The sequence below is a fragment of the Trachurus japonicus genome, chromosome 15, assembly GCF_045865225.1.
Source record: "Trachurus japonicus isolate A0001 chromosome 15, Traja_1.0".
Taxonomy (NCBI): domain Eukaryota; kingdom Metazoa; phylum Chordata; class Actinopteri; order Carangiformes; family Carangidae; genus Trachurus; species Trachurus japonicus.
Genome location: NC_140921.1, coordinates 31306599 through 31317955, shown reverse-complemented (window position 1 = coordinate 31317955; position 11357 = coordinate 31306599). Strand labels below are relative to the sequence as shown.

Below are 11357 nucleotides of genomic sequence, written 5' to 3'. Positions count from 1 at the left end.
ATCATGGGCTACAGCTGTCAGGAAAGGGGGTCGGATCTCTCTCCCACTGTTTGCTCCGGAGGAAGAGAGCAACGACCTCATCCCTCTTTCCAACTTCTTTAGTCCCCTCACGGAGCTATCCCAGTCAGCGGCTTCATGCTTTCACTCACCGGAGGAGCATTCAGTCCCGCCCCGTCCCATCAAAAAGAAACGCCGGACTCCCCCGGCTAAACGATCATCGCCCGGTAATAGTTCACCTGGATCCGGGGCCTCCTCTCCAACCGGTAAGCGCGCCCGCACATTTCCACCCTCCGCCACATCTGGGTCTGTAACTTTAGCCGCTCACAACCCGCCGCACAGTGTTGCTGTTACTGCGGCTAACACGAGGAACGGCGCTCCTCCTCGAGCTGGCGCTCTAGTGTTTCCGCCTCCTGAACGCATATTGCTGGGCGACTCTATCCCAAAGGGAATCACATACTCATTCTCAGGTGCTAAACTCCTCGATCTCCTGGAATACGCCCCCGCTGTTATCGAGCGCCATCCGACCGCCCACACCATCATACTTCACTGCGGAGTGAACGATCTCAAACATAGACAATCTTTGAAACTTAGGGCGGACTACGAACTCTTGGCAGTGACAATTGAGAGCCTGGGAAAAAGATGTATTCTTTCTGGCTTGATCCCCTCGCTCAGACGGGGGTCAGAGATGTTTAGCAGACTTTACAGTGCTGACCAGTGGCTTAGCAGCTTTTCCACAGCATGTGGCTATGGATACATAAACCACTTTGACTCTTTCTGGAACCATTCTGAACTATACAAATGTGACCAACCCCACTATGAGGGTCTCTATATAAACCCACAAACAAATTTATCCCCAGGTACAAGGAGAGCCAGAGACGTGCATTCAAATCCAAATTCTATTTATTGTGCAAACTGAAGCAACTGATGATGATTGACCTGATAATGGAAGGAGGGAAGAACAACGATTAGCTTGAAAAATTATCTTTAATGTTACAAAGTTAATAAATATTTAAAAGCTACAAATAGCTGAGTTATTTTGATTAATTTGTTACAACAAATAAAATCAAGCAGGGGTATACTGCAAATATACACTACCTGCTAATAAAAAGATGTCAGACAGGGTACTCACCACGGGGAGATACTATCGCAAAACCCAGTAGCAACCACCACGTGCACACCGTGATCACAGCAAATCACTGCAACGGACACTGCAACAATTTAAGTAAATCTAAACTACTTTTGGGTGCCAACCACTCTTCAAACCAATCACACTGCATGCAAAGAAGGGTGCATATACCACGGATACTCCCCGCAGATCCTCCCTCTGCCTGACAAACAAACAAAAGAAAATACAAAGTTAATGCTCGGTTGGTTCACAATTATAAATTGATACAGTCAGGGACAGTAAAGGACAGTAGACAGGTTAAGATGAGCTGTTTACAGTCATAGCAATGGGAAACTCTCAGCAAACTTCAACCAAGCCGCATGGCACATCGGCCCAGGCAAAGCAGCAGTCTGGCACTAAATCTGAAACAAAGCAAAACAGCCATTAAATTGACTGACAAATATACCTCAGAGGGGATAACCCTCCTACATTACCATGTCAGTTGAGGTTACCTTTTCAGTCTGGGGCCCTGTCAGACACTGGTACTGGTGAAGCTGACTGGCTCTATACTGTGACTCGGGGAAAAGGCTGACTCATGTCCTAAAGAATTAAATGGATACATCACTAATAATTTCTGTATTCTGATGAAATTAAACACTGGGTAATCAGCAGCCTACCTCCCCAGCATGGGTCTACAGCACATTCAACTGGATCAAGAGGACACGGCTGCACCACAATTCTATGTGGGGATACTAGTCAAAATTCCCCAGAACACAAAATAAAATGTGCAATCAAATAATCTTTTCTATCTGCGCAGTTCTCTTTACCTGCACAGACAAGATAGTCCCACCACACATCTACCAGGCCTCAGACAAAGAGGCACTAATGGCTCACACCTGTCCTTATGAGAGGGGAGCGTTCTCTACAGCCCTGCCTACAAGGGGCAGTGCTCCTAATGCCAGCCCTCACCCTCATGAACAGTAGGAGTGTGTGTAGGTGTGGTCTGTCTCTAAGGTGCCTTCCCTCACACAAACATGACTACCTCCACCTCAATAACCAGGGAATCTCAGTTCTGTCCGCCAATTTTGCCGCTCATCTGTCTAGCCTCGCTGATTGACGCCACTCCTCTAGTCTCACTAGTGTAGTGCAAAAGCATAACTGTCCCACCTTTTCTCCCTATTTCTCACGCAAACATGTTTCCTCACCTGCAACGCCTATCGGTGAAGTCTGCCCCTCCCCTATCCCAGTCATAATTCAAACCAGGTCTGTACGCTATCAATGTTCACAGTCTGCTAAACCGTCCCGTCCCTCTCCCTATCTCGTTACTGTCAACTGTAGAAGTAATCCTGTCCCCCCGGTCCATCTTCCTGCCAACCTTAGTTGTGCATTGCTAAATATAAGGTCGCTCTCAAATAAGACCTGTTATATTAATGACATTTTAACTAAATATCGCTTGCATTTCCTCTTTCTCACCGAGTGCTGGTTATCCTCCACTGCAAATGCTGTCCTTACTGAAGCATCCCCCTCTGACTACAGTTTCTCATTTTCTGCTAGGCAAGACAGATCAGGTGGTGGTCTTGCAGTCATCTACTCCAATTCATTTCCATTTACTGTATGTCCTCTTGGTGCTGTTACATCTTTTGAATACTTAGCTATGGTTATTGGAACCCACCAACATGTCTTGGCACTGAATATTTACAGGCCGCCTAGGCATAATCCCATTTTCCTCTCTGAATTTTCTGACCTTCTGTCAACTGCCTTGACTAGATATGACAATATTGTTCTTCTTGGTGACCTGAACTTCCATGTTAACGATAGCTCTGATTCAAAAGCAAATAAATTTTTAGATCTTATGTCCAGTTTTGATTTCATCCAACATGTTAAAAGCGCCACCCACAATCTTGGGAACACTTTGGATTTGGTTTTCACAAAAGGCATCACTGCAGGCATCTCATCCATTTTACAGGTCCCTGTCTCTGACCATTCTTGTGTCTTTTTTAATGTTGTTTCCAGTGGGCTGGGTGTCCGCTGTGAACCAAACCCCCGCTCCTTTCGCCACATAGATGATCACGTTAAGTCCCTTCTGACTGACTGCCTGCCTGACAAACTTGAATCTGCCTCCTCTATGAGCGTGTCTCTCAACTGCCTTACTGATAACATAAACAGTGCATTGCTAGAATCACTCGAGTCTCTAGCCCCTCTTAAAACTAGTAAAGGCACACGATCTAAATCTGTCCCCTGGTTCACAAACCACACTCGCTCCCTTAAGCGGACGTGCCGCAGGCTTGAACACAGGTGGCGTGTCACCAAATCTGAGTCTTCGCGGCTTGCCTGGTCCCACAGTTTTAAAGTGTACAAACAAGCACTCTCCACTGCCAGGGCTGCTTATTTCTCCAATTTAATTAAAATGAATAAGAACAATCCACGGGTCTTGTTTAACACTGTGGCTAAGGGCCGAGATATACTTGCTGTAAACTACGCGTACGCGAGCTGCCGCGCGTATCCTGCGTCGCGTCACCTCGCGTCGATATGTGCGTTCGGTCGCAGCCGACGCATCAAACGGACGCAGATTGCGCGTGGCAGCCATGATGCGCTCGCGTACGCGTAGTTTACAGCAAGTATAACGAGGGCTTAAGCTGACTCAGTCCCCCCGTTTTCACCTCATCTCTTACAGCAGACGATTTTCTAAAATTTTTCACCGATAAAATATCATCAATCCGAAATGTAATCATTGCTCAGCAGGCCCTCAGCAACACTGTCAGTCCTGGCCCTGAGACCCAGCTCTCCTGCTCTCTTCCACAGTTCCGACCAATCTCCTCCGAAGCTTTAGCTTCTCTTGTGGCAGCCTCCAAGCCCACTACTAGTACATCTGACCCTCTCCCATCTCCCCTCTTTAAGGAACTCTTTCATATTTTAAATAGTCCCATACGCACCATCCTGAACCAGTCTCTCTCCGAGGGATTTGTCCCTTTAGCATATAAATCTGCAGTCATTAAGCCGCTACTCAAAAAACCCAACTCTGACCCACTGGTTCTTGCCAGTTATCGACCCATCTCCACTCTTCCCTTTGCATCTAAACTACTTGAGAGAGTTGTTGCCGGCCAGCTGACTGATCACCTTTCCACTAACAATCTTTTTGATAAATTTCAATCTGGCTTCCGCTCCTGTCACTCCACTGAAACAGCATTGACCAGAGTCGTTAACGATCTGCTAATCACAGTAGACACTGGGTCAGCATCTATACTTCTCATGCTTGATTTAAGCGCAGCATTTGACACCATAGACCACACCATCCTTCTTCATCGATTGGAACTCTGCGCTGGTGTCCAGGGGACGGCGCTTTCATGGTTCCGCTCCTACCTGTCTGACAGAACCCAGTGTGTCAACTATAATAATTCTCACTCCAAATGCTCTAGTGTAAGGTCTGGTGTACCCCAGGGTTCTGTCCTTGGCCCTCTTTTGTTCTGTATTTACCTGCTTCCTTTAGGTAGGATCATTTCTGAATGCGGCATTAAATATCAATGTTACGCGGATGATATTCAGCTGTACATGCCTACTGTAACTTCCCCTCTCCGGTCTTCCCGCCTCTACAACTCATAGCCTTCAACTTGTACAGAACTCAGCCGCTAGAATACTGACCAAAACCCATAGACACAGTCATATAACACCAGTCCTGAAATCTCTCCACTGGTTACCGGTCCAGGCCAGAGCTGATTTCAAGGTCCTTCTCCTTACATATAAGGCATTGAATGGCCTGGCTCCATCATACCTGTCTGAATTACTCATACCCTATATTCCACCCCGCCCTCTCCGCTCTGTAAATTCTCATCTTCTGGTTGTTCCCACAGTCAATAAAAAATCATTTGGTTATAGGGCCTTCTCCTACCATGCACCCTGCTTATGGAATAGTCTCCCACTACATGTCAAACAATCCACTTCCACCGTAACTTTTAAAACACTTCTTAAGAAGCACCTACTTTCTCAATGTTTTGGAAAAATTTGAGTGTCCTATTTATCTCCCTGTATGTTCTTTGCTTGTCCTCCACAGTAGGCTATGTTGCCTATTTGGCCTGTATTTTTTCCTGATCATTTATTGTAAACTGTTGTGTAAAGTGACTTGCTATTTCTATTATTGTAATTAATTTTGTAAAGTGTACCGAGACCATGTTGCACCATGGTGATTTTACACTTTAAATAAACTAAACTAAACTAAACTAACAGCAGCTGTGCCTTGAGATCAACTGAACTGGTATATAACAGAGAAAGTTTGAGGCTAGAATTGGTATGTCATTCAAGCACAGTATATAAATGAACAAGTGTTCAGTTTGCTACTAAATAATAAAAAACACCACATTAGAAATGAAGCTGATGGTTTGATCATGAGATTTTTCCTGAGGCCATTGGAGGCCAGTTATAAATACCAGATCTCACCACTTAATGGCGAGGGGTCAAAGGTCATCAACCAGGGAATCAGTGGAGAGAGGGGTTATCAGTGGTCCCCCACCAACAGGTGTCTAAAGGGGATTAGCAAAACAGCTCTGGCATCTGATGAACAGAATCTAATTCAGTAGTGTACTGGGTCAGTGACATTTACTGGACTGTTGGACTCTGTGTCTTTCCCAAGTATGGAAATCAGTTCTACATTAGAGTGTTTATGGTACAGTTTGTGTGAGAGAGGGAGAAGACCTGCACTTGTCAAAGTTGCTTCAAGAATTGCCACAGTTTGTGTTTGTATGTCTGACCTTCAGGGTGTGTCCACTACCTGACCTGCTTCTCTCCATCCATGACCTACAGTAATAAAAACACACACAACCAAACTGGGACTAAATCTACTAAAGCACCAGATGTGCTCCTTTCTTGGCTTTATGTTCACAATGCCAGGGTTCTGACATGCTTCTGATGCTGCTGGTGATTATGTAACACTGTTGTTCTGCATTCTGTGAATTCTAAAGTGGAGATGAGGAGTGAAAAGGGGAAAAGGTGGAAACAGAGGAGAGGGCCGAGGGGGGGCAAGCACACACACACACACACACACACACACACACACACACACACACACAAACACACACACACACATAGTGACAAACACACAATAGAGAGAGAAAGCGAGAACTGTGGTGAGAGGGCAGTGGAGGGAGGGAGAGGCTGTGACATCCCAGACTCAGACTCCAGGATTAATGATGAATAAAAAAGAAAGTGCACACAAAGGAGACGGAGGGGGAGAAAGACTGAGGGGGGAGCAAAAAAAGAGGGAGACCCTTTTTTCCCTATCCCACAAGGATGGATGATGTGGTATTGCAAGTCAGGCCTCCTAGGAGTATGCATACACACACACACACACACACACACACACACACACACATGCCCACACACTCACACAGCACTGTTTATGCAGGAAAATGAAAGAAGACACAATGAAAAAGAACACATTTCTATGTTTTAATTCCTTCTTTAATTCTAAAGACATTCAGTTCAACCCTGAGCATATCCATATACATACATGAGACAGTCCACACACACACACACACACACTCAAGCACAAACACATGGCATTGTGAATCAGAAGATGCTTAATCAATGTCGGAATTAAATCAATAGCCCGGTCCCATGTGTCAGGGCTCCGTCGCTCCTCCTCCTACTCCTCCACTTCTCTTCTCTTTTTCTCTCCATTTCCTGTCATCTCCCCTTCCTCGCCCCTCCCTATCATCTTCATCCTCGTCTTCATTTCACCTTGAACATGGCCTCAAGTCACTCCGAAGGGCACAGAGTTGGTCAATACTGTGTCCCCCGCTCTCATGACAGAAATAAAATGTGTGGTATGAGAAACAGCCACTCCCACAATGACACAGAACTGTTAAAGGAATCTGTTGTTTTGTGTCTAATTCTCAGTGGTCGCTGTCAGACACAGACAGACACGGTTCTGGTTCTGGTTCTGGTTCTGGCTCTGGCTCCGTTCTGGAGTCTCAGAACCAGCCTGAGTTCACACCAATTTAAGTGAAACCATGATGGTAGACACACATTGAGTATGAGACTCTGCATTACTCAGGTGGAGCTCTTTTTTTTTTGCTGTCTCAGTACTCCTGCTCTGTTTTTTAAAGTAAATTAATTATTTGGTCTGGTGTTGGAGTGAACCCAGCCTTGGCCGGGGGGCAACCACCATTCCGACATCCCACCAGTCCAACATAGGCCTCTAATTGTCTAAATGGCAACACTTAATTTTCTATCAAATATCCCATCATTTCGACAATTCTTGCCTCCTTGGTCGGAATGACGGTATATTTTTCTTTTTTTAAACATCCTGCCTTTCCAACAATTCCATTAATAGCCTATTTTTGCCCCAAAATAATTTGCACTGGTTGGGCTTAGGCAATGAAGAAAGGAGTTGGTTAAGTTTAGTAAAAAGACCAGGTAGAGGCTAGACAGGCCAGATAGATGGAGGAAGTCCAGAAGTAGTGAGTCCAATGGCGCTTTTCCACTAGGACGGCACGGCCCGGCATGGCCTGCTTTTTTTGCTTTTCCACTTTTAGTACTGTACCTCCTCGGCCCTGGTTCCAAGCAAGCCGAAGCGATACTAAAACGTGACGTCAGCCAACTGCCTTCCACTGATTGGACACAGCATCCTCACTGGAAGAGTGCGAGCGCTACGTCCGACATGAGAATCAAACCCAGAAATTTCAAAAACAGAGCGGCAACAGCGACCGCTGATCTGTATTGAGACTGTTGTTATTCCTTCACCCAAGTTAAATGATGCTGTGTGTAAAACCAGACTGTGGTCCGTAATCGAGGTGCAGACGAGTGAGTTTGGAGCTGATGAGAGGATCGAAAAAAGAGAGACGGACAATGCGGCCCTGCGATTGCCCCCGCTACAACCCCGCCCCCCCTGAGGAGGTAGAAGAACTCTGTAGTGGCTGTAGTGGAAAAGCGCCTTTACCAAGCCGAGCCATGCCGTTCCGTGCCGTGAAAGTGTAGTGGAAAAACGCCACAAGTAAGTAGAAGGCAGTCACCTGTTGAGTAACGCACATTCCCTTATATTGAAAGCCTTGTCGGAATGGTGGGGCGATGGCATGTCAGAATAGATACTTATCAGTAGGTGACGTCACGATGCGTTCCACCTGGCCGCCGCCATGCTGGGTACCGAACACTGAGTTAACCTCTATTCAGCTCAGTGCAGCCACATCCTCTCTGACCAGAAATGACTGCTGCCTGATGTAGTTTAGATATGGATATTTCTCATTTTGATGGCCTTGCCTTGAAAGCACACACCATTTCTGCTGAGACGATCTTTGACAGCGCGGTGCGCCGCTCTCTCTCCCGTTAAAAGTTAATCTAGCTCACCCAGCGGACCTCCTCGTCTCTCTCTCTCTCGCTCGCTCGCTCTGTCTCTCCTCCAAATACACGAAAAGCCAAATCAAATCAGAAATGCGTAGCCCACTTCTTTTTAACTCACAGACATTTATTTTCATAAAGTAATAAAATATCTGGACATTTTGCCATCGTTAACATTGAGACAAAAGGCTGCAGGAATGGAAGAAGAATTCGGCAAATCATAGTGTTAACTGTACTCAACAAGCTGTTATTACAAGGTTTACAACAGATAGGACAGACAACCTGGGCCGTGTGTGTGCGATAAGAAAGGGGGGAGGGAGGGAGGGAGGGAGAGAGGAAAAGTAGGTAAAAACCTGCTAGCTGCTAACTGTTAGCTACCGTAGCTCAGGCGTCGGTCTCCCGTCAGGTAAAAGCTGCTGTTTATTCCTCAAATGAAGCTCATGTTGAGCCTCCCCGGTACAGTTATCCATCACTGCTGTTGAATTAGCCGCTAAACTGCTGGACGCTAAAACCGAGGGGGCGTCTGTGTGTTTACAATTCACGAAAGCAACGTGAACGTACGTGCCGCTCACACTCAGTAGAGTGAGGCAGCCTCCCTTGGCGTACATGTCTCCCAAGCTGTTTAATGACGGTAAAAAATGAAACAGAAAGTAAATATCCTGCATAGTTTCTCTTTTCTGTGCTGCGCTGATCAGAGCGGCGTCCCTACCTAGTGTATTTTACTTAGCAACGATCTGCTAAACAGGAATAACAGACTGTTAAATGCAAAATCAAGATGTAAATAAATATCAGAAATTTCAATAAATTATCGGAATACGACATTCAATAGTGCCATGTAATAAAAAATGTAAAATATTTTTGTGAGATTTGATGTCACAGCCATGGATGGATTAGGTCACAGCCCATAGACTGCCTTTGGAAGTCGGTACCCAAGATGGCGCTGTGACCGGCTGCGAACGCTGTGTGACGTCACGTGATATCTATCTATAGCGGTATGTCGTAGTGGTGGGATATCGGAATGGCGGGATGTCACAATGACAGCATGTAACTGCTAGAAAGTTCACCATACAACTTGCTCATTCTTGTTTTGGTTTTTCAGGTTCTGAACCTGTTATTTTTTCAGTCTGAACGAAACACTAAATAAAGGACAAACACGCACTGGTGAGACATATGAGGTAATCACAAGAGGGCGAGCACAGGAAGATGGGACACAGGGAATTTCACAATAAAACAGGATAAACAGGGAACAAGAAAACAACTATGACATTAATGACTGTTTGCCTACCAGTCTAGGCTACGTTAACACGGAAAAGATCTGAACAGAAAACACAAAAGTGGCGTCGCATTCTCACTCTTTATTCCACGTTTAGACAAGCGTTTTTGGGGTGGAAATCTGCGTGCATACGGTGACGCAAAAGTCTGTGGAATTCAATGTTGTATGCACGCCAGGAGCCTAGGTGGCAGCGTGCCGCACAACACACAACACCACTAAGTCTGCACGCCAGTGTAGTCTTCTTCTTCCTCTTGATTTCCAGCATACAGGCGTCGTTATGCTGCCCTCCGTGCCTCCTCAGGTCATAGCAATCAGAGCAGAGGTTTTGTGTTTTCACCCTTTACACGGAGACACAACGGCGGAGCGTTTGTAAGATTTCCATTCTGGAGGGTGGTTTCACTTTTTTGCGTTTTCAAGCCCCGGAAACGCCGTCGCCGTCTAAATGAAAGGCACATCCGATTAAATATTTTGCCGTTTTCATCCGCGAGTGTTGTCGTGTTAACATGTGGGCCTTACTGTATTTGTGTTAGTTGCCAACGTGTCTTCACGGCAGTAGCAACCCTCTTGTTTTATCTCTAGCATGCTAATAGCTAGCTGCAGCCTGGTTGGCCCACTGTCAACACTATGATGGCTGAAGCCTCTGGTAAGTTAACTGTTAATGCTAACACTAAAAGCTATGTGTGATAGCTCCTTTTTAGGTTTTTAGTCCTCACTGCGATGTGTAGGCCTATATTTATTTCATGAAAATGAATATTACCTTTTTACTTAATTTATAATGTCCACTAACTGAGACACCTCAGATTTATTGCTTTAACATTTTATGGCTTCTTTTTGGTGGGGAGGGGGGTTATGAAAAGGGCCTTCAAAGGCATGCATACTGTGGACTGGGTTGGAAACTTTGTCACCTTGTGAAACCTGATCATTCTATTTAGCTGAAGTGATCAACCTACATAAGACTTTTATGATATCAGAGCCCATTTCAAACTGCTTAAGGCAGGATTAAAATGGGGATTGTTTCAGCGGTGTATTAGCATTTAGTAATTGTCTCTTTATCATCATTTTCATTGCTATTAGTGGAAGTCAATTTTTCCCCTGAGGAAACAACATAGATTCAGTAATATTGTGCCATATAAGGTTCATGTAGCATTTCTGGCGAAAGAAGCCACTCAGGACTTGGTTGCCAATACAGTCAATACATGTGTAGTTACAAATGGTTTTACACAGGACGAGTAATACACCTGATTCTATACCATGTAGTATATAATTTAGGTATGTTTGCTTATATTGTAGATATGTCAATTTATGTTCATATCATAAACGGTTAAATGTGAGACCTGACTGAATTATTAAAATGCAAATGTCCATGGCCATGCAGCTGTACAACCTGAGCTGCTGAACTAGCTGGATATATGTGATGCACATGATCTGGACAACTAGAACATCTATAGAAGTTAAATCTCTGTCATTAGTAGTATATGTGTTTTGTGACCGTATCCCTTGACAACCAAAGCCAGGTCCTCCGTTATGCCTGACAAATGTTTGTGCCAATTTTGAGGAAGTTCTGTCGGTACACTTACTGATGTACACAAAGACAAACAATCTGAAAACAATATTGTATAAAAAATAAAGCAGTCCTATGTATTTATTCTAATC

General features: G+C 45.0%; 1 long non-coding RNA gene across 1 annotated transcript; it reads right to left on the bottom strand.

Moving 5' to 3' along the window:
• Positions 1–876: 876 nt before the first annotated feature.
• LOC146973948 (uncharacterized) lies at positions 877–2010 on the bottom strand. Its single transcript, XR_015037695.1, has 3 exons — positions 1783–2010; positions 1618–1705; positions 877–1527 (listed from the first exon to the last, which is right to left on the bottom strand). It is a non-coding gene; the product is annotated as an uncharacterized LOC146973948 (long non-coding RNA).
• Positions 2011–11357: the final 9347 nt, after the last annotated feature.